The sequence below is a fragment of the Haemorhous mexicanus genome, chromosome 21 (assembly GCF_027477595.1).
Source record: "Haemorhous mexicanus isolate bHaeMex1 chromosome 21, bHaeMex1.pri, whole genome shotgun sequence".
Taxonomy (NCBI): Eukaryota; Metazoa; Chordata; class Aves; order Passeriformes; family Fringillidae; genus Haemorhous; species Haemorhous mexicanus.
In genome coordinates, this window is record NC_082361.1 from 6,541,890 (window position 1) to 6,568,613 (window position 26,724).

General features: G+C 45.8%; 1 long non-coding RNA gene across 1 annotated transcript in view; it reads left to right on the forward strand.

Moving 5' to 3' along the window:
* The first annotated feature begins 8,540 nt into the window (after positions 1 to 8,540).
* LOC132337089 (uncharacterized) overlaps positions 8,541 to 26,724 on the forward strand; it is a 33,084-nt gene continuing 14,900 nt past the window's right edge. The window contains exon 1 of the long non-coding RNA XR_009489065.1: positions 8,541 to 8,617. This is a non-coding gene — a long non-coding RNA (uncharacterized LOC132337089). The remainder of the gene's footprint in view (positions 8,618 to 26,724) is intronic.

The following is a 26,724-nucleotide window of genomic DNA, read 5'->3' on the forward strand; positions in this document are numbered from 1 at the left end:
CAGAGCAGGAGATATTTTGGGAGGGAGCTGCCCAGGAAGGGGGAGCTCAGCAGCAGCTTTTGGGAGGTGCCAGCTCTGCAGGGCAGGGAAGTGCCCTCTGTGACCCTGGATCTCTTACAGAGGGCACAGCAGGTCAAACTCTCAGGCTCCCCCTGGGCTTGCATTTTATGGTTTTAAACAAACAATTGTGTGTAAATAAAGGAAATGGCTGAAAGGAGCCACTTTGCTAGGAACTCACTGAGCTCATCAATTATAGAATGTGAGTGCATGTGGAATTTGTGCTGAGCTCCCCTTTCCTTGGGGGAGCTGCCAGGAGAACTTCTGCTCCTGCATTAAGTGGGAGCAGAGGATTTGCCTTATCTCCTGTGATCACCCAGAGCATTTTCATTGCTTCCTGCCTTTCACAGTGCCCAGTCTGTGATGAGTCAGTGGAAAATGACCTCCCCCCCAAGCCATTTTTCACTGGACTAATTGTGCAATGCTTTGAAAGAAATTACTTCCTCATCCCTGTGGGAATCCATGAAAGCCTTGAAACTCTGATGTCTTTTCCTCTGGCACAGGTTAAGACAGGTACAGCAAACCCCACTGGCATCTCAGAGCACCCTTTGGGTTTCTGTATTTTTGGCATCTGGATTATTTTGCCACCAGGACCCACTGCTAGCTGCAAGTGCTGTTAGTATCCATTAAATCCTTCCCCACTTTTTCAGTCCCCCAGCAATTGCATTTGATCCTAAAGTGAAAGGATAAAGCACTGCTGAGTATTACATGCCATGCTGGGAACTCAATCTCTCCTTGGTCAATCTGACATGAGTCAAACAAATGAAAACCTAAAGAAAATAAAGTGAAAAATTAAAACTCAATCCATGGGTGTGCCCACAGTGGGCAAGGACAAAGCAATGTGCAGCTGCAAAAGGAAATAAGAGAGGGGTAGGTTTTCTCCATGCTGTTTGTTTGAATAAGCCCCTACTACAAGGATTTTGTGGAGTAGTGCTTTCATTCCAAAAAGCATTTGTGAGAGTGCCAAAAACATGATACCAGGGGTTTTAGGAGGAAATGAGGGGTTCCCTGCTGCAAGGTAATGGTGTTGATAAAATGGGATTGGGGGTGAGTAAGAGCTGGGGGAAGGCTCCTGCTGCCTGTGCAGGGCACTCTGCCAGAGGCAGGAATTCAGAGTGTAGCTTGGGGTGCCCACACTCTCTGGGCTTCCTCAGCATCAGGCAGAGAGGATCAACAAATGGAAGTTCAGGTTTTCTCCATTTTGGTACCAGAAATCACCTAATGTGATGGATTTTCCATTTCTATCTTACAAGCTGATTTTGTGATCACAGAGGCTTCCTTTTTTCCTTTGCCAACCCTTCCTTTAAGCTTAATAAAAGTGGTAACTGAAGAAGCTTTTCTCCCAATGCCTGTCTGTTCAGTCTGAAAAACCCCTTTTGCAGCCTGAATCCCAATCCAAGCTCCTCACCTGTGGCATGTGGAAATACTCACCTTCCTTGTGACTCAGAGATTTAAAATACCTTAAACTGATCATGTGCAGCTGATTATTCTTGAAATAACTCTCTGGCTACCCATCCCAAAATTCTATGTCTGGAAGTGAATCTGATCTTTTTTTTCCTACCAGTGCTCTGGAGAGTTGCATGTCAGCTACAAATTTGCTAGATTTTAAACATCTTGCAAAGCCATGTCTCCAATTTGGTTGGTAATATCAGCTCTGCTCTGTAAGAGCTCTTCATGCAGCCCAGCATTCCACAAAGGGGATCAGGAGAGTTATGGACAGGAAGAGCTCGTGTGATCTGGATATTTTATGGAAATGTGGAGCCTGCAGACACCTGGCTTCACAAAAGCAATTAGGATCCTACGTGTGGTGGACTTTATTACACACATAAGCTCCTGACTGCTACAAATATGTGGGGAAATGCTCCATATTCTTATGTTTATTTATCATTAGCATCTGTGTGTGTTTATGTTGTGTTTATATCTGAAGAGCATGAGCAGGCAGGTGCACAGAGGTTTTGCTCACACTCCCCTTGCACACAGGAGTATTGTGATTAATACTTGAGATTTATGTGTGCATGTTGTGGGAAGCTCTGTGCCACGAGTTGGGATGATTGCAGGCTGTCCATATTGTCTGTAACCATATGAACTGTCCATATGTCTGTAACCATGTACCTGCAGCCCTAATGAGCTGATTATAAATCCTTCAAACCTCTGCTTTTTGCAGGGCTGGGATGAGGATGTCCTGAGCTGTGCAGGGTTTCTGTGCTGCACGTTTATCCACAGGGATAGGAAAGAGCTGAGAGCAAACATGCACATGCAGTGTTTGCTCGTGCACAAACACACCTCGTTTCTTTTTGGAAACTGTGCCTCACTCTTGCAAAATAGGAAACAAGACAACTTTGGAGAAAGCACAGGAATAAGCCCAAAAGATTGATCCTACCCAAAACCTACAAAAGTGGTGTTCAGCCCTCCACAGCAGTGTGGGAGGAGGTGGCACCACAGAAGGGGCAGAGCTTTATCACATAAATTTTTTTTTTCAAGCACTTGCTTTTTCAGGTGATACAGCACTTAGACATGAATCTGCCCCTGGGATCCTGATGATTTTTCAGTGCCATAAGCACCACACTTACAAGCATGACTCCAATTCTTTGCAGCATGCAGGGATTTAAGCCACAGGTCTTTGGGGAAGCCAGAAACATATGGTGATCATATTAATGGTGATCTTCTGCTGAGAACCTGCACCTCCTGGGCAATGTGGTGTTGTTCTACAACAGTCACTGTGTGATACAGACTGAAGAGTCAAAAATCTGTTTATCATGGGGGTGTACACTTGATGTACTGGGAACAGAGGTCACTCTGCAGCCATCTCTGGGTATTTCTGTGTTGATCAAACCCTGTGGTACAGTGGAGAGAAAAACATCTTCCCTCTCTCCACAAAGACTGACAATGCTGTGAAAAAATGCTGGAGAACCCAGAGCCCACAGTGTGCCTGTGTGGATGGCAGTGGAAATCAGCCTCTTGTGGTGCCACCACTATTTCCTCTGGTCCTGCAGAAAGGATTGGTCAGGGAAGGGACTTTGACTAATTACTCCCAGCATGCTGGAGGGCTTTCAGCTGAGCCAGGTGCTGGAGCCAAGCAGGATTTATCAGGTATGAACACTTTGTGCTGTAGTACAACACCCAATCATTTGGGATTGGATTTGGAGGCAAACAAAGACCCAAATAATAATAACCTGTGTCAATGGCAAATGCACTGAGCAGTAAAGGGTGAAAATCACCTTCGTGTGGTAATTCACAGCTCTGCCCTTCACCTGCCCCTTCCTTCTCCCTTTCCTTCACTCCACCCCTCCACTGATGGATCAGGAGCACAATAAATCACGTGCAGCCAGCAATGAGCAGAGCAAACAGGGATTTGTCAGGGAGTGGTGCTGCTTTCCATGAGCAGAGCAAACAGGGATTTGTCAGGGAGTGGTGCTGCTTTCCATGAGCAGAGCCCTCGCTGGAGCACACTCTGGATTTACTCACCTGAGTTCATTCTGCTGCAGGAATGACTGCCACACACACCAGGAGCACTGATGGCTTTGCAAACCATGAACTGCAGCATTGGAATTGCTGATAAATTGTCCACAGTGTTCGTTTTGATACTGGGTAATTGTCTGCTTTTAGTTTTTAAACCCAGCTGAGGATGAGGGTAGATAACAGAGAGAGACTTGGGATAAACAAACAATTGTCTGGGAATGGAGCTGAAGAGGTAAACTCAACCCAATTATTTACTTCCTTTTTTTTTCCCCCTCATCTTGACCCAGAGAAATAGGTGCCAACAAGGCTGCTGGGGAAGTGGAAAAGTGGGCTCTCAATATCTCCATACTATTTTTCCACCATTGCTCAGAAAATTTCAGGCCTGTGGTGGTCAGAGCAGAACTTCTCTGCTCTCTGGCCTCCTCTTTCACAATTTCCTAAGTCTTTTATGCCATGAGGGAAAAAAAAAAATCTTCCTTCTTCTTCTCCCAGCCAACAATAATAATGAAATTCAGTTGTTCTGAAGACTGCTTAAGAATCCAGGGACTGGTGTGCAGTGCCCAGCCCTGCACGTGGCACTGTCAAAAAGATATTGGCTTCCACATTGAATGAAGAGCTTTCTAGCAGAAGGTGTTGTGTAGCTCTCCAGGTCAATCCATGTTAATCAAATTGTTATCAACTTACTGAAATTTCCTTTTAGAAATGCTTGGGTTTGGATTTCTTTTTTTTTTTTTTTTTTTTTTAATTGAAAGATGCAGCTTCTGCATACTAAGAAATTTCCAGGTGAAAATGTTAACCTTAGATTTTGTAATAAGGGAAGGGCAACTGCAGCACTTTAATTTGCTGTGTTGAAACCTGGGTGTTTCAGTTGGCTCAACCTGAGTAATGTCTTTTAAATGTTTTATTTATTACCCTCCTGGATCTGCTTCAGCACCAAGCTATAAATCTCCTGTGTGGCTGGCACAGGGAAATTGGGCCTTGGCCATCTCCTTGCCCACAGCCCTGATCTTGCTGGCTGGAGCAGCTTTCCCACTGCAGGGTGCTCTCCCCTGGGATGGAGGTGGGTGGTGCTTTTTGGGTGCCTCCCCTGCTCTTTGCAGCTTCTCAGACCTGGACACATCTTTTGTTACTGCACTGCTCAGTGCCACCCTCATTGTGCTTCACTGCAAAGTTCTAAATTTTCTGAAGCTGTAAAAATTCTGCAAAAGCCCCACAACTGGCTGACAGGTTAAAGTTAGGCCAGCAGCCCCAGCTAGGAAACTTTTCAGTGTTTTAAACTGTGTGTCAAACAGGAGTGTTTTGTGGCTCGTGGTGCTTTCAAGTCAGATATTTGACTTTCTCTCTGTAATCAAGAGCTGGTCTCATGGTTTTACTGGTGGTGGAGAACATTTCAAAGCACACAGCCAGGCCAGACTGACTGAATCCACCCTGATGTTACTTTTGTTTCCCAGAATCATCCCAAACTACTCTGCTGACACCATAAAAGGTGTCCTATGGCATTCCTAAAGATACTGAATGGTACTGATACTGATACTGGCACCCCAGTGCAGACCTTGGTCCTCTAATGAACTTCAGATGGAACACTTATGTTCCACAGCTACTAAACTGTCCATGGACACACATGGCACCATTTTGTTTGTAAGGCCTTATCAAAGACAGTGGTAATTACAGGGTCCAAAGCCAGCCATGCTGATATCACTGTTTGCTTCTCTATTTGCCACAGCAGGAATGTACCACAAGGACAATGTGTCCTCCCTAAGTGTCCTGCTGGATAATCCATGAGGGATCTGGTCCCTAGGAAACTCAAGGAGGGCATGGTTTGGGTGGAAAATGGCCCACCTGAGCAAGCCAATGGTTCCAGGTGGGCTCTAAAACAAGTGTGTTATTACTGTGGATAAAGAAGAAGTGAGTGGCATTGGACAATTTATTTTCAGTGACTCAAGCCTTCAACCAGCCCATCACTCACTCAATATCTGGCAGAAGAAGGAAAAGGAATCCACTTTTTTACGATAGGTTGAAAACTTCATGACAAAACAGAGGCCAAAGTGTGCTCTGGGCTATGCAGAGACAAACAGTGCTGAAATACCCCTTGTATTGGTTTGGCCACCCAGATCCCATCCCATGTAAATGGAATAAAAATGCTGAACTCCCTGTTCACTGTCTGCTAACTTTGTATCACCATCCAGATCTCCCTGCTTTGCCATTCCATCCCTATTCCTTTTCCCAGCAGAATGGCTGCTGCCTCTCCAACTAATTCACTTTATTTGCTTCAGTGATTGTACCTGGCATCCTCTCCCATATCTTCGCTTGGGCTTTTCTTTAATTCTCCCTTCTCTCTGACTTTCTCAGAATATGTTCTCCATGGTATTAAGGATGGATTTACTTCTGAACAGGGAAAACGAAAAAGTCATGAAAATCCTTTACAGTTCTAATTAGAGCTGAGTAATGTGTGTAGACAGCCAGCCTTACCTGTACCAGTAAATGGAGGATTTGGGAATCCAAGTGCCTTTTGCTTTATTACTCAGTGGAGAACTATGAAACTTTCTATTTAATTATTACCAGGAACAACGTAAGCAAGGAACAACTGCCATGGCACAGTGCAGTGGGCTTGGGGAGCTTAAACAGGGGATTTGGGGATCAGCCAGTCCTGCCTGATTTGGCCTCATTTTTCTCTGACTTCAGACAAGCCACTTCCATTTTTCTGCCCCCAACTCTTTGCATGTGACAGGCAGTTAAAGGATGTGTGTCTTTGTGACATTCACATTTTCTGGAAAAATCCCTTTGCCTGGGGTTTTTCTCCTGGAAAAGTGAGAAGCCTCAGAGAAAAGGAAAACAATTCTGATCTCATTTGCTTCTCCTGTGCTGTGCTCATGTGGAATGTGTTTGGAGATTGTTCACCCACAGGGGATTGTTCCATTGCATTCTGCTGGGAGTTGTTTTCACTCTTTGGCCAGTCAGGGCCAAGCTGTGTCAGGACTCTGGAAAGAGTCAGGAGTTTTCATTTTATCTTTTTAGCATTCACTAAGTATCCTTTCTGTATTCTTTAGTATAGTTAGTTTAGTATTCTTTAATATACTATAGTATCATAAAGTAATAAATTAGCCTTCTGAGAAGATGGAGTCAGATTCATCATTCCTGCCTTCATCTGGGGGCAACTCAAATACAATATGTCTTGTGTGGTAAATTTGGGGAATGTTTTAGGAGGTGGCAAGTTTGTCAGGAGTCCTGGCAGTGGTGCTCAGGTACAGAGATGAAGGATGAGAAATAGAAGGCAGAGACCCCACAGGTGGATTTTTTCCTTCCCAGAGAATTCCCACAAGACCTCATGCAAAGCACTTTATTCTGTGCCTCAATTTTCCATCTCTCAAGTGGGCACTACAGCCAATACTTTCATTTCTTTGGTGTGTGTAACCAAGACTGAAACCTTGATGGAACCCTGAAGCTTTGAAAATTAAATGCTCTGTCACCCAGTAAGTTGTTTTCTTCATCCATAAACAACTTCTTCTGGCAAAGGAAAAAAGTAGACAAGAATGAATCTGAAGGGAAGGGTGTTAATAGGTTAAAAGGAATCCTCCCACCTTTCCAGAAGGCAATGCACATTTCTCTGAATTGGCTGATTGGAGTTGGTTGTGGAAATTAATTGTTAATATCTACACATGCTTTATTCTGTTACAAAGAAGTCACAAATCAAATTAGGACAAAGATTTCTCTTTAATTTCTGTGCTATTCTACTCCTTCTTTTTTAATTACTGCATTTCATATAGTTTTTCATCTAAATCTGACAGCTTATTAAGAGGCTTGAAACCCACAAATTTGCGTTTTTTTAAAGCCCACAATGAGCAGAATTGCAAACAGTCCATCAATCTATATATTTCTTTTGTATTTCTAGTGACAGATATTTAAACCTTCACTTCAGTCTCTCCACAGTCAACATTTGGGCAAATGCAACTCCATTCTTGACATGGTTGAGCACTTACAAGTCACACATTGTGAGGGGGCAAACACATCACCACAGCTGGGTTTTGTTGGCTTAAATCAAATGCAGACATTTAAATAGATGGTGGAGGGGGGCAGAGCCCCTGCAACAGTAGGGGAGGTGAAGATTGTGTTCTCCTGACCTGCCTGTATACAGAAATTTAAAGAAACTGGCAAGAAAACCAGGCCTGTGTTTGCAGCAGGTATCACCCACATTTTCCAAAGACCAAGGAATCCCTGGAGAGTTCAGACAGGAAGGTGTTGTGTGAGTGCAGCCCATGGAATGACAAACACTCCTGGGATAATTTAGATGTAGAAGGCACACTGAGAAACACAATTTCCACTGCAGCAAGGCTGGGGGGACAGAAGTCTCGTGGTGCTGTTTGTTCCCCGAGTGCAGCAAGGCTCTCACAGACAGCATCCATTCCCTGTGCCAGGATTTTGTGTGGTTTTGAAGTAAGAACCTGTTCCCTTCATGGAAGAGGATGTCACAGCTGGACAAAAGACCTCAGCAGATTAGATTCTGCTCCTTCTCCACTGTAAGTCTCTTTATTTCTTTACTGATAAATTCTTCTTCCAGCACAGCAGCCCTCACTTTTTTCCCTTTTCCCTTGCTATCCCTGTGGGCACTTTCATTTGAATTTCTGATTTTTTGGGAATCCAGCTGATTCTTTGGGCAGGTGAAATCACATGTGCAAGAGAACTTGGCAAATAACTGGAAATAAGAAAACTCAAAGTCAATTATTTGTGAGCATGTCATAAAGCTTGTTTGTTTTCCTAACTCCCTTGAAATCTCTAGAAAGCAAAGTGCTCTGCCCTTTCAAATCATGCTTTGTAACCACTTCTCTGTTATAATCAGGTTTTTGTTTGCTAAGGTGAGAAAGGCTGTGAAGGAGAGGCAAATGTGTGGTTTCATCTGCCTTGCAGGCCCCAAAATAAGCAGCCAAGGCAAACCCCCAGTGTCCTCTGCCTGCAGCCAGGGACCTGCCCAGGGCAAGGACAGGAACTGAATAACAACAAGATTATTCCAACAGAACAGGAAATACAGGGAGGATTTCTGAAGGGACAAGAGTTCTTGTGTTTCATTGTTTAAGCTCCTTGAGAATTGAGAAAAGTCTTCTAAAATGTAAGTTATTCCTCATTTATCTAATCTAATTACTCTCATATTTTTTTCTTGGAAGCACAGGATTTCAGTTTCTGAGAGGCAAAAACCTGGACAAAATAGATGAGAATCCAGCTGTTCTTTTGCACCAGTCTTTACCCCAGCAGTGCAGGAACTTGGGCTGCCCTTGCTGGCCCTCACTAAACTCATGTGTTTTTCTTGAAGAAGCTGAAACAGTGCTTGCACCTTTCCATGGTAAATCAGCATTTTTGGTGAAGAAAGTTTTCTACTTGCACCATTTGCCCAGAGCAGCTGTGGCTGCCCCTGGAGCCCTGGAAGTGCCCAAGGCCAGGCTGGGCTTGGAGCAGCCTGGGACAGTGGGAGGTGTCCCTGCCATGGCAGGGGGTGGAAAGATGAGCTTTAAGGCCCCTTCCAGCCCAAAGCTTCCCATGATTCTATTTGTAATTTTCTCCCAAAGGTCACTCACTCCAAGGGACCTGCCCAGCTGTGTCCCTGGTGTCACTCTTCCACGTTTCCTTGCAGGGCATAAGGGATGTAGATCTTGTGTCTTCCAGGAAGAACAGATTCCTGCCAACAATGCAGAGTTAAGAGCAGAATCATGGATGGTTGTACCTGCAGTGAAGGACTCTCAGCTCTGACAAGTGTGAGCATGGCCAGGAGGCCCCTGGCCATGCTGAGCAGCAGAGCTCACATCTCCTCGTGTTTCTTTGCTGATTCTGCTTCAGCCAGACCTTTGGGGTGTGTTTAATGATTGGTTCCTCTGTGAAATAACACAGGACATTTTGCTCTTCCAGCAGTGAGTTTTTTTTACTTTACTAATTTGCTCCCTTGAAATTTGCACTCTGTGGTGAAAGAAGGCGAGCCTGTGCTCACAGCCACCTGTGCATGGCATTTGCTTTGCATGCTTGGCCTGGGTTTTTCAGGATCACACATCAGATTGGTTACCTCTGTCTGATTTGGAGACACAGCAGAGAATACTGGCTGAATGGAGAGAAATCTTTGGAGAGCTGGGCTCACCTGGTTGTTTTGTACTGCTGGAAGATCCTGGAACAACTGGCACAATTAAACGTGCAGAAGTATTTGAGCAGCAATACCTACTCACAATGAAGCAATTAAGACAATTACTGTATGTTTTATGTAACAGGACAAATGGATCTCACTCTTAAAGTCTTTGAAAATCTCCCATAAAAGCTCTAATAATGTGTTAATACATTAATCCTTCTAATCCTGTCAAACTACACAAGTGTTTTTGTGGAGGGGCTGATAGGAGATCTCAGAGCTGAGAGGAGGAGCAGCAGCCACTTGCTAGAGCTGCTTTTCTAACATTTATCCATGTCAGGGGCTGCAAACCACAGTGACTCAGTGGCTGAAGGGTGGGATCACACGGGGTGGTTGGGGTTGGAAGGGATCTCTGGAGTTCATTAGCCCAGCCCCTGCCACAGCAGGCTCACCTAGAGCAGGATCACATCCAGGCAGGTTCTGAATAGCTCAGAGAAGGAGACTCCATAAGGGAGAAGGAGAATTTTGGAAAGCTTCTCTTGATGTTGGCCCTGGAAAAGGTTGCCTGACTTGTGCATGCTGCCATTCCTATGGAATCCAGTAAAATACAACAATTTCTCCTGAGTCACAAATCTAAAGGCAGAGGGGCTGTGGCCGGGGGTGATCCAGAGGGAATTGTGGTCCTGAACTCCCCCAGGCAAGGAGCACTCCCAGCCAGTGCCTCTCTCTCAGCACAGGCACAGCCTGCCACCTCTGCAGTCCAGATGTTCTGGAGAACTGAGGCTGAACTCTGGGAGAGGGGCCAAATATCCAATCAAGAAGTAAAAATAAAAGCAAACATGAAAGGAAAGGTATTTTGTAAAATCAAAGGTAGAGGTAGCACAGTATCATGGAGAAAGGAGAGAAGTAAAAGAAAACTGTGTTTCTATTTACCTATGCTTAGGTCAGATCCAAGAGGCTTCCCTGATTCTCCATTCTCTGCCTGGCAAGCCATTTGCAATACCTGCTTAATCATGTGCCTGTGCCTCCTGCTCTCAGGCAAAGCTCATGTTCTTAGAAAACTGTCAGGGGAGAAGATGCTGATTTGGATATACAAGTTCTTAGGATTTTTTCCTGTTTTTTTTTTTTTTTTTTAATTTTACCTGATACTCTGTTCCAGCTGCAGCATCTCCCTGCATGGATATCTTTGATACTCAACATAAATTCAAATTAGTTTTAACCCTCCATCCATCAGGCTCCTGCTTCCTCAAAGCTTTGGTAACTCCTGAGCATGTTAACCTGTTGTAGGATAAGAAACTCTTTTCTGCCTGGCATGGCAGTGCTGAAATCTCAGTGTGAAGCCTTCCTCACAGAGCCAGCCTTGCATTTCACAGCATCCCAAAATTGCCAATCACATTTATACAATAATATACATCTCACTGCTACAAGTAGCTCATTAATAGCTCTTAATTGAGACTAGACTCAATGGCTAAGCAGCCACTTGGAGAAGATAATGGGTGTGAGGTGAGTGACCCCTGCACAGTCTTTGAGAGATTTCAGAGTGCCTGGGTTTTCAGAAGAGTCTGGGGAAATTATACATAAAATGCCTGTCATATCTCACTGAGAATGGGATATCTGGGCTAGCTCAGAAAAAAAAAAAAAATCTCAATTTTAATTTTTCTGTATTTTAGGTCTTGATCTGAAAGCCAAGGCTAATGCTTCTTTTCCTAATTTAGAGGGACATGGATCCCTTGAGGTCTGTGAATTAGGTAAATGTGAGTCTACTTGGGGCTAGTTAAGTAAAGTACTGCTGGGAAATCCGGGACACCCACAAGCAAAGATTGTGACTTCTGTATTTTCCCAAAAGCACAAGGCAAAAGAAAAGCTTTGGAATCCAATTCTTCTGTATAGCAGAGCCTGTGGGATAAGAGGATCTCTCTATTTCAGGAGACACTTCAGTGGAAAATGCTGCCCTGACCCTCACCTGGACTATTTATGCTGATTTGCAGCACATGAGGATCTGCCTCTCTATGCCTAAATATTGTGAAAACTCACATGTAGCAGACAGAGAACGAGGTGGAGGGGAGAGGTTGTGCCCTTTATCCTGTGAAAATTTTTGAAGGGGAAGTTTCTCGACAAAACACTGAAGATTTTGCTGAGGGATGGTGTGAAACTGTTCCCAGGGAAATGCAAAGGAGGGTGAAAGTGTCATGCTAGGGGGTTGCAGACCCTGTCCCTGTGAGATCAACAAGGGAAAGTGCTGCTCATGATGCTGAAATAAATTAGGGGTTGAGTGGCTGAAGGATGGAGGGATGGGGGTCAGGGTCAGCCCAGCCAGGCTGGTGTTGGGCAGTGCCATCTTGATATCACTGTTTATCTTTTATTTGCCACAGCAGGAATGTACCACAAGGACAATGCCCAAACTGTGTCCTCCCTAAGTGTCCTGCTGGATAATCCATGAGGGATCTGGTCCCTAGGAATCTCAAGGAGGGCATGGTTTGGGTGGAAAATGGCCCACCTGAGCAAGCCAATGGTTCCAGGTGGGCTCTAAAACAAGTGTGTTATTACTGTGGATAAAGAAGAAGTGAGTGGCTTTGGGTAATTTAATTTCATGATGTCCCAGCACAGAGATCATCTCCAGAAGGAGAGCAGCAGCAGCCCAGCAAGGGACAGCCACACACCTACCCACAAACTTAATTACAGCAAAAACTCCCTTCTCTAAGGGGAGCCATTTGGTAATCCCGTGGCAGGATGGGCTCTGAGCATTGCAATCCTTGCCATGACTCAGCCAGGACTCCACAGGAACTGGGAAACTCCATGATTCAGTGTTAACAAATCTCTCCCTGCCAGGAGCAGGTTGTACCACCCAGGCCAACCTTTGGCATGCACCAAAAATATGTTCATGCAGCTCCATGGAAGTGCAGGCTGTGGGAGGGCTGGTGACCTCAGCTCCTGCTCCTGATGGCAGAAGATGTTTACCAAAATTAAGGTTATTGATTGCAGTGATTCTTCTCAATCAGCCTATTAAGGCTCGTTCTATGTAACAGGACAAATAGATCACTGTGTAAAGTCTTTGAAAATCCCCTGTGAAAGCTGTAATAATGCTTTAATGTATTAATCCTCTTAATCCTGTCAGACTCCCAAAGAATTTCTGTAAAGGCTGACAGGAAATCTCAATACTACCAGCAGAACCAGCAGCAGACACTTTTCTATAGGTGTTTTTTTAACTATTTTTTGGTCTCCTCACTTTAAAATACTCCTTAGCTGACAGTGAGAACTGCAGTTTGTGGAACCCAGGGAAAGATTTTCAGCTCTTTTGCAGGTTGGGTTGTTCTTTAAGTTACATCATGTTAAATCAAAGCTACTGCTGGCTGTCAGCATTTAACAATGTCTTCTCCTGCCTCTCCCTCCTTTCTGCTGTGCTTTGTGTGCCTTCACTTTGCCTTGGTCCCTTTCCCTGGTCCTTGCCAGGCACTTGAGTTCCCCAGCGTGCTCCCATGGATGGTGATGCTCTCCCCTGTGTCCCAGGCTCTGATTCCACCCTCCCGTGGGCTCCACATGCTCTGCAGGCTGGCTCTGGGACTCACAGGGCATAAAAGCTCTGTCACAATGCCCAGGCATGTCTGTGCCCAAGTGCTCCAATGTAGAGAATAGCTCTGAAAAGGGAAAAATCAGATAGTGACATAGTGGCAGTGCTCCTTTGAAAGGTGGCACCTCCACTCTCAGACATGTCCTCAACAGTCTGTAATTTAGATGGAGCTGGAGCATTTAGTCAGTAGGATGTTGTTTTTCTACCTTCACCTTTTCTTTAACTCGTAAAGAAAATGACATTCTGTGTAAAATGTAATAACCAATAATGAATCCTTTAAAGTGCAACATTATCTTTTCAGCACACATTTCCCCTGCACCTCTCCTAATTATTTGATTAAATATGTGCCTTAGTAGGTGTAGTGTTTGCTGGAGTGATCAGGGTGAATTCATTTTCCTTGTACTGAACAGAAGACAGGGTATTTGGGGATCCTGTGCAGTTACGTGCCTTTGTGATAGAGGAGGTAAAAACAATGACAGCTTTGCAGTATCAGAACAGCCCATGTATTAACTCCAGCTCTGCTTTGGATTTCATTTACAGCAGTGCAAATGGATGGTAATTTCACTAAATCAGCAGGCTTGGTTTGAACATAAAATCAGAAACTACATGTTCCTCCCTGCCATCTCTGGCATGGCTGGAGTCCCCACACCTTCCTGGCCAGCTGCTTTCAAATCAGATTTTTCCATTCAAGGTAAAACCAGTGGAAATTTAAGTCCTCTCTCAGTATTCATAGAATCATAACATCAGAAAGTGGTTAGGGTTGGAAGGGACCTTAAAGCTCTTCCCATTCCAGCCCAGACACCTTTCACTGTGCAAGGCTGCTCTGAGCCCTGTCCAACCTGGTCTTGGGCACTTCCAGGGATCCAGAGGCAGCCACAGCTGCTCTGGGCACCCTGAGCCTCCCCACCCTCAGGGGAAGAAATTCTTCCTTATGTCTAATCTAAAAAGACTCTCTTAGTTTTAAATCATTACCCCTTGGACTGTCACAACAGGCCCTGCCAAAAAGTGGGTTCCCATCTGTCTCACAGCCACCTGCAGGCACTGGAAGGTGCTGTAAAGTCTCCCTTTCTCTTTTCCAGGCTGAGCAGCCTCAACTCTCACACACTGAGGGAAAATCCCTTCTCCCTGGCTGCAGCTTGCCCTGGTAGGGCAGTGCTGAAGGAGGAGAAGGTAACTTCCCAGTCTGGAGCTGCAGAGAGACAAAAATGGAGAAGCTTTGTGTTCAGAAATGGAAATGCACTGCTGGATGAGCCTGGGTCCATGTGCTGCTGTTCTCCCCTTTCCTGGGGCTGTGTCTGCTTTGGTCAGGGCTCCTCACATGCTCACAGTTCCCTTTAGGCTTCACCTGGGGACTCCTGTGATGAGCAATGGAAAACACCAACAAAGAAATCCCACTGCACTGGGGATGTGCTGGCATCCACCCTCAGAGCACCCCATACACAGGAGAATGGAAACATGATGAAGACAGACACAGATGCCTGGGAAGTTCTGTAGCATCATTTATTATTTTCTGCTGTGGTGTACATGATGTGCAAAGTGTACAGTTTCGAGGTATTCATGTAAAGATCAAAGTTTTCCCTGGGTGGGCAGAATAATTATTTTCTGACAAAGCTTAAACTCTGAGTCACCACCAAAAGACAGAGCTGCCACTGTGGGAGCAGCTCCCAGGACAGCATCTCCATCTCTGCTCTGTGCTGCCCCAGGCAGAGCCTGGCTGGGTGTGCCTCTCCCCAGCAGATACAGAGTGGCTCAGCCTGACTCATGCATTTCCCACTTTATCCTGTGCATTGATAGTTTATTCAAGCTCTTTTTGCAAGAATAGCATTCAACATTTTCTTGCTCAATGCCTTGGCAACAGCATTTTTTCCCCTTTTTTTTTTTTTTTAATTTTTTTTTAGAGTAGTACAAGATGCTGTGCCAAGAAAAATCTAATGCTCATCCAAAAGGATTAACTGGGTATCATAGCAATATCCTGCCGTTTACCCACAGAAGAATGGAAATAGTTTCCTTTTGTGTAATACATTGGAGAGAGTATTTCACCTTAACTTTTATGTTGAGACTGTTTGTAGTCCAGAGATAAGTCTTTGCAAGGAAATCGATAATAATTCATGCATGCACAACTCACATCAGCTTCCACAGGACATTAGGTTTTGTATTAACATAAGTGAAAATTGGAAAGTTCCTTTTTCAATAGAGTAGAGATAACTACTGTTAAATGCTGCTCCACGTGTGTGTGAGTCCTGCACGAGGAGGCAGAGTATAAAATATGGCTTTTTGTGCATTGTTTCCTGCAAGCTTTGCTCTGTAAGTGCTTTGAAAAGATAGCATCAGGAATTCCTGACACAGACTGGCTTAGTTAGAGACACCCAGGGATGGAGGATTCACCTGGAGAATTGTAAATGACCAATTTGTCATTACTTTCCCTGTTGATCAAATAAGGATGAGAAATCAGGGAGTTGGCAGGTCTGGGACTGAAAGGGAAAAAATGTCTCTTTGGTACCATAAAATGTCTCTCTAATTAGTTGGGGAAAATCAACAGAACATAGAATTTAAGGCAGAGATAATACCATATAAAACACAGGCAGTGCTGGCCTAGGGAGGACAGACCCCCAATTGTTTTACATGGAACCTCTGCTGCTCCTGATGCTACCAAAGAATGCAATAAATTATATTTGTGCTTAAAAGAATAAAAGATAAAATATGGAGTCTTTCACTGTTTTGTGATGGGTTTAAAATCTGGGCCAGGTTTGCAACGATCTGTGACAGGTCAGTTCTGTAGCTCAGGTTTATTATGCTGAAAATCTACACTGCCAGGCATATTCCAACATGAAAGCAAAGCTCTGCTACAGCCAGGATTGAAACCAAAGGGAAAAAAGCTTCCTATCAGTAAATATAGACTTTTATTTACTTATTTAGTAAAAGTGTGGCCTTCCCACCCTAAGATATAGATATAAATAATAATAATAAAAATATAAATAAATCCATCAAGATTCCCTACAAGGTACAGGGACAAGTGCAGCTCCTGGTCCCAGTTTTGTGCTCCTTGCCGAGGGCTGCTGAGGTCTGAGGAGTGAGAATGACAGTCCCCTGTCCTACCTGTGTCTCCCCTCACAGATGTCAGAGCATGAGTGTTTAATTTCCTTGGAGAGGGTTTTATGCCTCTGCTGGGTAGGTATTGGATGAGGTTTATCTCTTTTATCAAATAATGAAAAACCAGAACACTCCAGAATCTGTTGTTGACCCAACTGGCACTAGGTATTGCTCTCTGAGCTCTTATTGATGGAAAATCTAAATCAGAAAAGCTGTTCTCTTGCTTGGTGTGAGCTGACTCATCTGTCATCATTCTCCCCAGGGAAACCAGGAGGAGAACTGGCTGCCAGGACTGCTCTGCTGGGCAGCCTCTCCAAACTGGGGCTGTGGAAAATGTGGGGCAAACCTCTTGGGAATATTTCCTGTGGTGCTCAGCTCATTGCCAGGCTATGGCTTTGCAGAAGTGGTTCCCACCTCATCTTTGTACCTGGGGACATGCTGGAAGTGGTGTTTGAGGTATCTGCAACTTTAAAATGTAGGTTCTTCATGGGGACACCCCAAATCTTCCATGAAAAAACCCATAATCTGTATCCTTTATTCCTTTTGAAAACCCTGGCTATGGATTTTCAGTCTGCTGCAGATTTCCAAGCCCCGCAGCCACTCAGCTGAAAAGGGAAGAAAACTCTAACCATGAAATCTTTCAATGGAAAAGTATTTATGTTATAGAGATGATTGGTTCTGTGGTATATTTACACTATTTTACAGAGACATTCATGTGGGGTTATAAATTTACTTCAGTAATTATGTGCTTCATGGTGCTCTGAGAAGAAAAAAAAAGCCTGCCAAGAACAATTCAAATAAATATTAAGGCCTTGACACAACTTGTATTGCAGTGATGTGGTTTTCCAAGAGCAAAAATTTCTCCAGCTCTTTGGTATGTCACGAAGGAATAATGAATGCAAATGCTGTTGATGATGACAGTCATTAAAATTCTGCAAATGAAAAATGACTCACCCCTTCGTTAATTCCAGCCCATTGCAGAGGGAACCTGTGAATGCCTTTGTCAGTGACACTGTTAGCTTTGGAAAAGTGAGAAGGTTCCTGAGAAGCTTTTCTGTTCCTGGCAGACTTTGTCCTTGTATGGTAGCAAGCTTTCCCTCTGCCAGGATGATGATGATGATGATGATGATGATGATAAAGATAAAAACCATTTAACCACCTTTGACGTGTGTGAAGTGTCTCTGAAAATAAAGTCTGTGTGTGACAGTGGAATCAGGATGTGGAATGAAAGGGTCATCATGGTGATTAAGAAAGGACTGTCACCTGTGCTCCTGAGGGAATTGGGGCTCCATTGTGCTGCCTTCTAAATAAAGAGTCTCTGGAGAGCTAGTAATATAAATAGGAAAGACTGACAAAACAGGAGAGCTATTTTAGGGCTGGAGGCTTGAAGAAGTGAAGGGTTATTATGAACCTTGAACATGCTGGGGCTCTGCTGGCAGGCCAGCACCTCGTTGGGGGGGTTGCTCCATCAGCAGTGACCTCAGTGATCCTGGGGTGCCACGGGTGCTCCAGAAGGAAAAGGGAGATGGGAAAATGGGGAATTTGGGAAGCTGGCTTTGGCACTGCCCTTGGAGCAAAGTGTTTTCACTGCTGTACCGTGTCTCTCCAAAACTGGGGTGGTATAAATGACCAGAATCTGGAGGCCAAGTTGGCTGGGAGCAGCAGTAGGAATAATTTGTCTTTGACAGAGCTAAAGTCCTTCATTTTCATTTAATTGGATAACGTGAGCTACAACCTTGCGATTTGCTAATTTGTTGCACTGGAATATGATTAGAAGATGTTTTGAGACTCAGTGATGAGGAATTTTAATAAGACATTTCTGAGGTGGGGTTGTTCTGACACCAAGGATTTTGTTACAGTATTTTAAGCTCATTGTGACTCTAATGATGTTACAAATGTGGAAGTGAGATAAATATAAATGAATTGCTATTGAACCAATCCAACGAGAAACTTTTAAAGTGTTGTGGGACATATGTAAATGAATATGTAAATTAAATGGTTTGGGTTATAAAAGGACATAGCTGAGGAATAGCTCTTCGGAGGTTCTTTGAATCAGCATCAAGGATGCTGATCATTTGGAGCTTTTACATATGTTAATCATCTTGTTCTTCCAGGCCAAAGAGGCTAGGAATATAAAAGTGCTAACAGTCTATTACCAAGTTGTTTGCAAGAGTCCTCATAATAGAAACATTAGCTGTATAGCTTAATTTCTACTTAAATAAACCTTCAGCTTTCTGTAATAACTGACTCTGATTAGCTGGAATTGGATCTATCTAAAATAACCAGTGTGATTAAACCTTATCTTGTCTTATCTCAGTTTAGTCTGACAGTCCACAAAGGGTTTGAGAGGGAAACAAGTTGTTTTAGGGGTGATAGATAGGAAGTAGCTGAGGGAGGGTGACAGAGGAAAGTGTGAAGGGGTCAGAGGGGTGGGTAGAGAACATGACGTTTGCAGCAGTGCTTGCAATTAACAGGAACAGCCTTGATTACAGCTTTCCAAGCAGAAAGCAAACTGTCAATCAGGATACAAGATGTTGAGTGGGCTTGCTTGGGTTGGCTCTGTGGACTCTAAGTATAGAACAAAAATCTGTAAGTTTTTTTTTTTTTACCAATAGGCCGCAATGTCAAAACTCTCAGACTTCTCCTTAGGGAAAAGACTGTTTCTTGTCATTCTTCATGCAAGACTCAGAAAAGAAAAAAAAAGTCCTGTGATGACTGTGCAGCTCAGTCACCCTCTGCAGCAGCTGCTCCGCAGGTAATGGGACAGTGCTGAGCTCTCCCTGCACTTGGTTGCTGTAGGTGGGGCCCAACCTGTTTCCTTGTGAATCCCAGGTCAGGTTTGTCTTTGGGAACTTCCAGCTGTTGAGGAATCCTTTCAGTACAGGTGGCTGCAGTGCCAGCTCCAGGATGAGCTCTGGGCTTGGGAGCCCAAGGCAGGAGGCTGGGACCTGGTAAGGACTTAAAGAATGCAGGTGCTTGTCTCAAACCATGTCAAGGCCACAGGAGGAGCTGTAAGATGAGCCACCACAGCAGGAACTTCACACTGGTGAGCAACTGGAAACAGGAAAGTGCTAAGGAGCTAAGTCCTACAGGAGGTGGAGGTTTGCTTAGCATGGCAAACAAGAATTCCTGCTGTGCACACTGTGGGAGAGGAAAGGCAAACACTGCTTGATCCATGGCAGCCCAAGCTGTGAGAACATCTGCAGCCACCCAGAACGTGGACTGTGTAAAGGTGGCACCTCCAGAAGGACAACTCTGGGCCCCCATCACCAAGAAGATTGGGGTGAAGAAGGACTAATGGGAAGCTGTGGGGTCCCCAGGTGTGGGATGTCCATGACTTGGGTAAGCCTGCTGTGTTTTACCTGGCACCTGTGTGGTGCTGCTGCCTGGCCATTGCCACCACAACGGCCAGTTCTCCTGGTGGCCCAGACTGTGAGTTTTGTGGCCCTGGTGCACATTTCTCATCCCCTTTGGTCCCACATGCCTCTGACTGCAGGAGAAGTTATTCAGCAAAGCCTGGCTGATGCCTGTTGTGCCCTTGCACCCCAGCTCCAGTGGGTTCAGATGGAAAAACATCTCTCCCTGGCTGTCTTTAGCTCGTGAACTTCCTGCTTGCAACAAGCAAAGAGCAGCAGGAATGATGCTCCAGGGCTGTTGGGAATGCAGGCTTGCTTTTTGCAGCTCTGGTCCCTAAGGGTGAGTGAGTTTTTATTCTTTTCACTGTTTAGTTTTGCACTGTGCTGAGGAGGATTGCTCTTAGATCTCTTGGTCCTGAGTGGTGGGAAGGGAAACTCAAATTTTCCCCACTTGGAAATCACTGAAGGAAAGAGTGATGCCACCAGTATTTCCATAAAACACCCTTTTTTTTTTTTTTTTTTTTTTTTAGTCCTTTGAGGAACACTCTTTCCCCAAGCTTGACATTTTCAAATAATAACATCTAATCTAATTTTTGATGTATTTAACTGAAATCTAATTTCCATTTTTTTGTCCTGTAAAGAACAGCTGGCTCTGGGGATCCCTGATAAAGTGGGAGGGACCCCCTGCTTCCATATGCAAGGAACTAATCAATCTGCCACCACGAGCTTACACTAATATCTGTGCTGATTGCAGCTCACGTATAATGAAGACAAATCCTGTTCTGCTGAAAGATCAATAATTCAAGAGGGAAAAGGGGGAGCCAGGAATGGGGGACAGAGACTGCATCAGCCCCTGCCAATGGAATGCTTTTTGAAAACAATGAGCTTTAAGTATAAAGTGTAGGACAATTACTGAGAATTACTGAATGCCCAATGGGTATGAAAAAGACCCTGTGAATACAAAATATCCCCTCCCACCCCTTCCAAAATCCAATTCCTGCTAGGAGCTCCTAGGAGAGGTATTTAGAGCCTATTAGAATGGCAAGAACCCAGCTGTTAATCAGCATGCAAATCCTGGGTGACATCACAGGGACCAGTGCTGCTACCTGCATCTGTCAGAGGCTGAGGGAGCTGAGCTGGCAGCCTGGCTCTGATTTCCTCAGCCTGCAGCACCACAAAGCTCTGGCCTTTTCTGGGGACTAGGAGGCATCCAGGGAGAATGGAACAAGCCTGGGATGTGGATGTAGAGGTTTTGTGGTTCATTTGTAGCAGGCTGCCCAGGGAAGTGGTGTAATCACCCTCCCTGAAGAGTTCACAAAGCATGTGCATGTGGTGCTTGGGTGATGCCTCAGGTTTTAGCTTTTATATTTTTCAGATTCTGTGCTGTTTTAGTGGGTGGGTCTGAGCTTCATATCAGGGGATGGTGAGCTCTGTGCACAGAGCAGGGAGACAAAACAATTCCTGCTCCAGCTGGGCACCAAGGACAAATTATCCAAATCTCAGCCCAAGAGCACAAACCCCGTGGGCTGGAGAGAGAAAAACAAGCAGGGTGGGACTGCCTGGGCTAAAGCTGGGATGGGACAATGAACTGCAAGGTGCAAATGGAGCAGAACTGATCCCAGGGAGAGACCCCGTGCCCGGCCGTGCATTTTGGGACCATTTTGGTTCATCTTGGGTGCATTTTGGGACCATTTTGGTTCATCTTGGGTGCAGCCCTGGCTGGGCTCTTGTGGTGCCCAAGGTGGATCTGTTGAAGCCTTTAATAAATCCCTGCTTTATTCTGTAACTCCATCCAGTCTCTGTTCTAGGCCAGCCTTCCCAGGGCCTTGTGGGGACGTAGGTTTGGGTTGGACCTGGCAGTGCTGGGGGAACAGCTGCACTCCATGATCTTGGAGGTCTTTTCCAACCTAAACCATCCTCTGGCTTATGATGGGGTGGGATAAGTGCTGTGTTTGCTCACCCTCAATACAGGCAATAGTTTGAGGACAGGGAGGTGAGCAGGGCTGTGAGGCAGCTCAGCTGCTCCTCTGGAGATGCTGGGGGGTGTCCTGTGCCCATCAAGTGATGGATCACACAGACATGAGCCCCTGGGTGCAGGGCCACATCTCCTGCCAGGCAGGGATCCTGCTCCTCTCTTCCCAGGCACTGCACTTGCCATCAGTCTTAATATTTTACCATACACATCTTGTATTTTTAAATCTTTATTGGATGTGGGCCTAGGCTGTTGTCACAACATCTCAAGTCAGATCAGAGAATTAATGTGAGCAGGCATGACAAGACACAGATCAGTTTGGAGTTATTTCTCATCTTCTTTAGAGTGGGAAAGGGTTAAAAGCTGCCTCAGACTCTCCTTTTGCTGAGACAAGAAAACTAAAGGTGTATTGATTTCAGCTTGCCCCCCCCACCTTTTTCTTTTTTTTGAGCACCATGATCTTTGTTTTTTGCTTGCCCTGCAAAAGTGATTATTCAACATAAATACAGACAGTTTTCAGTGTTTACAAGTTAGCTGATATAGCAAGTCTCCTTGTCATGTGCTCCTGGAATATAGGGGAGGGCTGAAGTTGCCAACCTTGAGCATTCATGAGTGAATTGCTCCTAGAAATCAAAAGCTTTGTTCCAAAATGGCCATGTTTTTCTTAATGAAGGAAAGGGAAGATCCAGACATTTGTTGCCGTATCTTTTCAGACCCTGGAATGGGTCACAAAGATTCAATTTTAAATTTTTTCTCTCCAGTGAAAAGGTAGAGACACTTGCATTATCTTCCTATATTTTCTGAGCCTTATCACATGGCTCTGAAAGCCATGGAGTTTTGAGATTAAAAACTGCCAAACAGTGTGAGACAACAGCAATATGAGCTGATGTCATTGCATCAACTCAACTTTATCTTGATTTTCTTTGGGCATCAGAAGTAAAGGGGTAGGGAAGTTCTGCTGCCTGCTCAGGAATATTTTAGTATGAACTAAATTCTGAGCAGTCAGCTGAAAATACAAAGAAATACAGAGTGTTTGCATGGTTTACGCACCCTTACAACTGCAGGTAGAGTGAAATGCTGTGTCTGTGTAAGGGAAGGGTGACAAGGCTGTAGGACAGGCCCAGGAACAGCCAGATCTGTGCAGGGGAGAGGTTTGAAAGCTGGACACAGCAAATGCTGCTCTGCCTCTCTCCCTGCAGGGACAGGAGCCCAGAAGTGCCTCACCCCTGGGGACTGCACAGAAACAAAGGCTGTCCAGGCTGGCACAGCTTTGCTGGGTGTGTTTTGGCTGGATGTCACAAGGACTCTGTGGGCACACTGACCCCAGGGCTGGGATTGCTCCAGGAGGGAGCTCGTGCTCCTCTCTCTCTCAAGGAGCAAATGCCATTTCTTTGGGTGGGTATCAGGTTGGAAGAAATGGAAAGGAGGCTGTGGAATGTGCCTCACATCTCCCCAAACTCCCTTCAGACCATTCCTGGTGTGTTTTCCAGCTGTGAGTAGGCTGAGATCAATTTTATTAAAGGTTAAGCCAGGCTAACAAGTTTCATATCTTGATCTCCATCCCATCTGTTCTTCTGCTGTGGCTGTCCTTGGGGGAACATCCTCTGATGGTGTCCCCAGTGCCTCTTGGATCAGCATTTAGGGTCTGACAGGGTCACTGCTCTCTTGTCCAGCTCTGACCCTCAGCCAGGGCAGCACTTTCCTTGGGAAGCTGCAGCACAAGGAATTTAAACCAGATTTATCAGAGCACATCCCACAGCAGAGGGGTTTGGTGGAGGAGGCACTGTCCAAGTGGGAATTGCCCTTCTGCCCCTCCTCCAGGCTGAGGGTAGCCTGAGCACACTGGTGAGCATCTCTGGGAAATCATCCTCCCCAGTCCCTTCTGGAAAGGTCTGCAGCAAAAGAACATCACATTCCCAGGATGGACAGCCCAGGAACTCCAGGCAGTGCTGAATTCCCCTCTGTAATAATCCTCAATGAATCAGGTGGGAAATACTCCACAAACCTAAAACACCAAACAACCTGCAGGGTTCTCTTAAGTGGAAACCCATGAAAGTGGTTGCTACCAATTTATTTTGAGGGACACCGGGAAAGAGAGAACAGCAATTTCATAACGTTGCAAAGCCATGGCTTGGTAGTGGAGGGAAACATTATAACATCCATGAGCAAGGTCCTTCTCATTTTCTGTTTCTCCACTCTACAATTGCAATCCTTTCCATCAGCTGGAGGAAGAGCAAGAGGCCAGCATCCCATCTGTTAAGCTGAGCTTTGCAAAATGGGAGCGAGCTGGAAACCCAGTGGACTTGCCTGGGATGCAGAGGCACAGCAAAGGCACATATGCTGCAGTTCCAACTATGTCATTTTACTGCTCTATGTAAAACACCATCTGTGGTGCAGAGACCTCTGACAGGAGGGAGGTGCACAATCAGCCCAGAAAATTGTCAACTGAAGTGCTGTAAAGTTCTCTCTAAGTGTCTTCATCACTCATTGCTCCAGGAAAGCACCTAATATTGTAGAATGCTGCATTAAAGAGCTAATGTGGATGTAGGAAGCCAAAACCAGCACTGGGGTGAATGGCTGCAGCTTTCCTGCCTTTAGGAGTCAGGGTCAGTCCAAACTCCATGGATTTTACTGAGGAAAATGGATATATTGCCACAGAATTTAGAGGTGGCTCAGTGTGGCACTGCTCAAAGATGCAGTGAGGGGGCTGCTGTGTGTTTTCCATATGATTTAATTTGGGCTGTAATATTTTTGCTTGAAGACAAATTTTATGGAAAACAGGAGGCCAGGGGTGATGGAATTGTGTCCTCCCATAGCAAGGCTGTAATTCACAATGTTATTTGGAGTTAGTCCCTTCAACTTCACCTTCACATCTTCTCCAGGCAGCAGCAGCTCCAAGGCAGGAGCTGTCTCCCACACACAGGGAGCAGCAACTCCAGTGACACTCACATCCTATTCCTGTGAAAATCTGCCTTGCAGGAGAGGGCAAGAGCTGTGCTGTGCTTAACTGAGGTGTGTGATGCCACTCATTGCCACCAAGTGACCTGGTGCAGTGTCAGTGAGGCTGGGAGGTGCTGAGGTACAAAGGTGAAACCAGTGCTGCTTTTTCCTTCAAAAGAGGGAAGCAGACTGCCCCCAGCCCTCCCTCTGTCCCTCCATCCAGCCCTGTCCTCTGGTGCTTTGGATCCAGATTAACCCTGTGAGCCACCAGTGCTCCCAAAGCTTGGGGAGCCAGGGGAGATCCTGCCAGGGAAAGAGTTCTCAGGGAATGTGTGGAGCAAACTTGGCTGTGCTCCTGGAGCAGCTGAACCAGCAGACATGCCTAAAAATGTACTAAGCTTTAATAAGCCATTTAAAAGAAAAATTAGGCAGGCTTTTCAAGGCTCTGGGCTGGGGTAAGGGGTGAACCCCCCCAGTTTTTGCTGTGGGATGCCTGTGTGAGCAGTGCTGGATGCCCTGTCCCTCAGCTCTCCCTTTTCCCAAGGCCAAGGCCAGCAGGAAGGCTGATGCCAAGGAAGGGGCTCAGCAGGGGGAACTCTCTGCTCAGTCACTTTGCTCTTCTTGGTGCTCCAGGGAGCAGCAGGAACTTTGGAGTTTTGGCAGCAGCTCAGTCCTCAGAGCAGGGGTAACTCTTGGGTGGTGAAGGAACCACAACCAAGGGGAAAAAAAACCCCTGGAGCTTGCAGGCAGTTTGCAGCTGTGCTGGGAGTGTAAGGGCAGAGCAGAGAGGAAAGCAGGAGGAAGAGGCTCTTTTCCTTCCCAATGTTTGTTGAGTTTCATCACTGCAATGGGTAGAAGTGAGGCAGAGGCAGAGCTAGCAGCAGAGGGTTCAGAGGGAATGTGAATGGTGAGTTTTGGAGGTGTTGGAATGAGTGCTGTGTTGTATGATTTACTGCGGGAAGGATCTCAAAAACCAGTGTGACTTGGGCTTGGACTCGGCCTCTAATCATGAAAGACTTCAGGGCTCTTGAAGGAGTGCCTGTGTGTGGCACTGTGTGGCACTGTGCGTTTTTAGAATCAGTTTTTCCTTTTATAACTCAATAATGGTTCGGTCCTCGGTTCCCCCCATGTACTTCCCTCACAATGGTTTCTCCCTATTGGAGCTGCCCCCCCTCCCCTGCCTGTCACGGTAACCACCCCCCTTACCTCGAGAATTCTCTGTGTCAGTCATTCCTTAATTTGATGTATGATTTGCCCCTGGGGTTTTTCCCCTCCCCTGTGTGATCCTCAGTGGCTTAGCTGTAACCCACGCTCCTCCCTGGGTCCTTGCTATTGGTAAGCTTTGTGTCTCCTCCTATCACACCCACTCCCTTTATCAGCGCCCCCGGCGCCCTTCCGTTTTTGTCGCCTGTCCCTCAATCCACCGGGTAAGAACATTCAAAGGTCCTTGGTACTTATACAGGCGTTCCTCCTCCTTCCTTTGCTTTGGTGCCTCGTAGCCGAAGATCCCGCCTGCGCCACCCACGCCGCAGACGGTAACCACTGCCAGGGTTCCGCAGGGAATCCGGGAGTGGCTCTGCGTGTGGCCATCTTCGGCCGGGCCGGGGGCACCCAGCCGGGCACCCGCACAGCCCCGCGGCCGCGGGACAGAGGCTACAGCTGTGCTTCAGATCCTCTTGTAAAGATACCACAGGCAGAACTTAGATGGAGGTGGGAGTCCTAGGAATGCAGGGCTGGGGACACAGGGGACAGGGATGAGGAGCAGGGCAGACAGGGCTCCTCATGTGGCAGGGTCTGCTCACACAGAGCCACGCTGGATGCTCAGTGCATGTTACGGTACAAACTGCTCCTCCTGCCCCAGTTCTGCACCCATTGCTGTGCCCAGGGCTGAAGCCTGCGCTCACATTAAGCTCCAGATGAGTAAATTCACTGAGGTGCTGCAGATGAAAGATAAGATTTTTGGTAAAGTACACAACTCCTTTGCTTCCCTTCCTCTCTGGAACACACAATTTTTGACCTTTGCTGGGCAAGCTGCTGCCACTTCATCATTATTAAAATATACAGACTAATGACCCTGAGGCTGCAGCCACTGTCCATTTTCTCCACTGTGGATATTCCATCTTCTCTCTCCTCATTTGTATCTCAGCCTCCACAGGACAGATCCTGTTCTCCTTCTCTTCTCCCA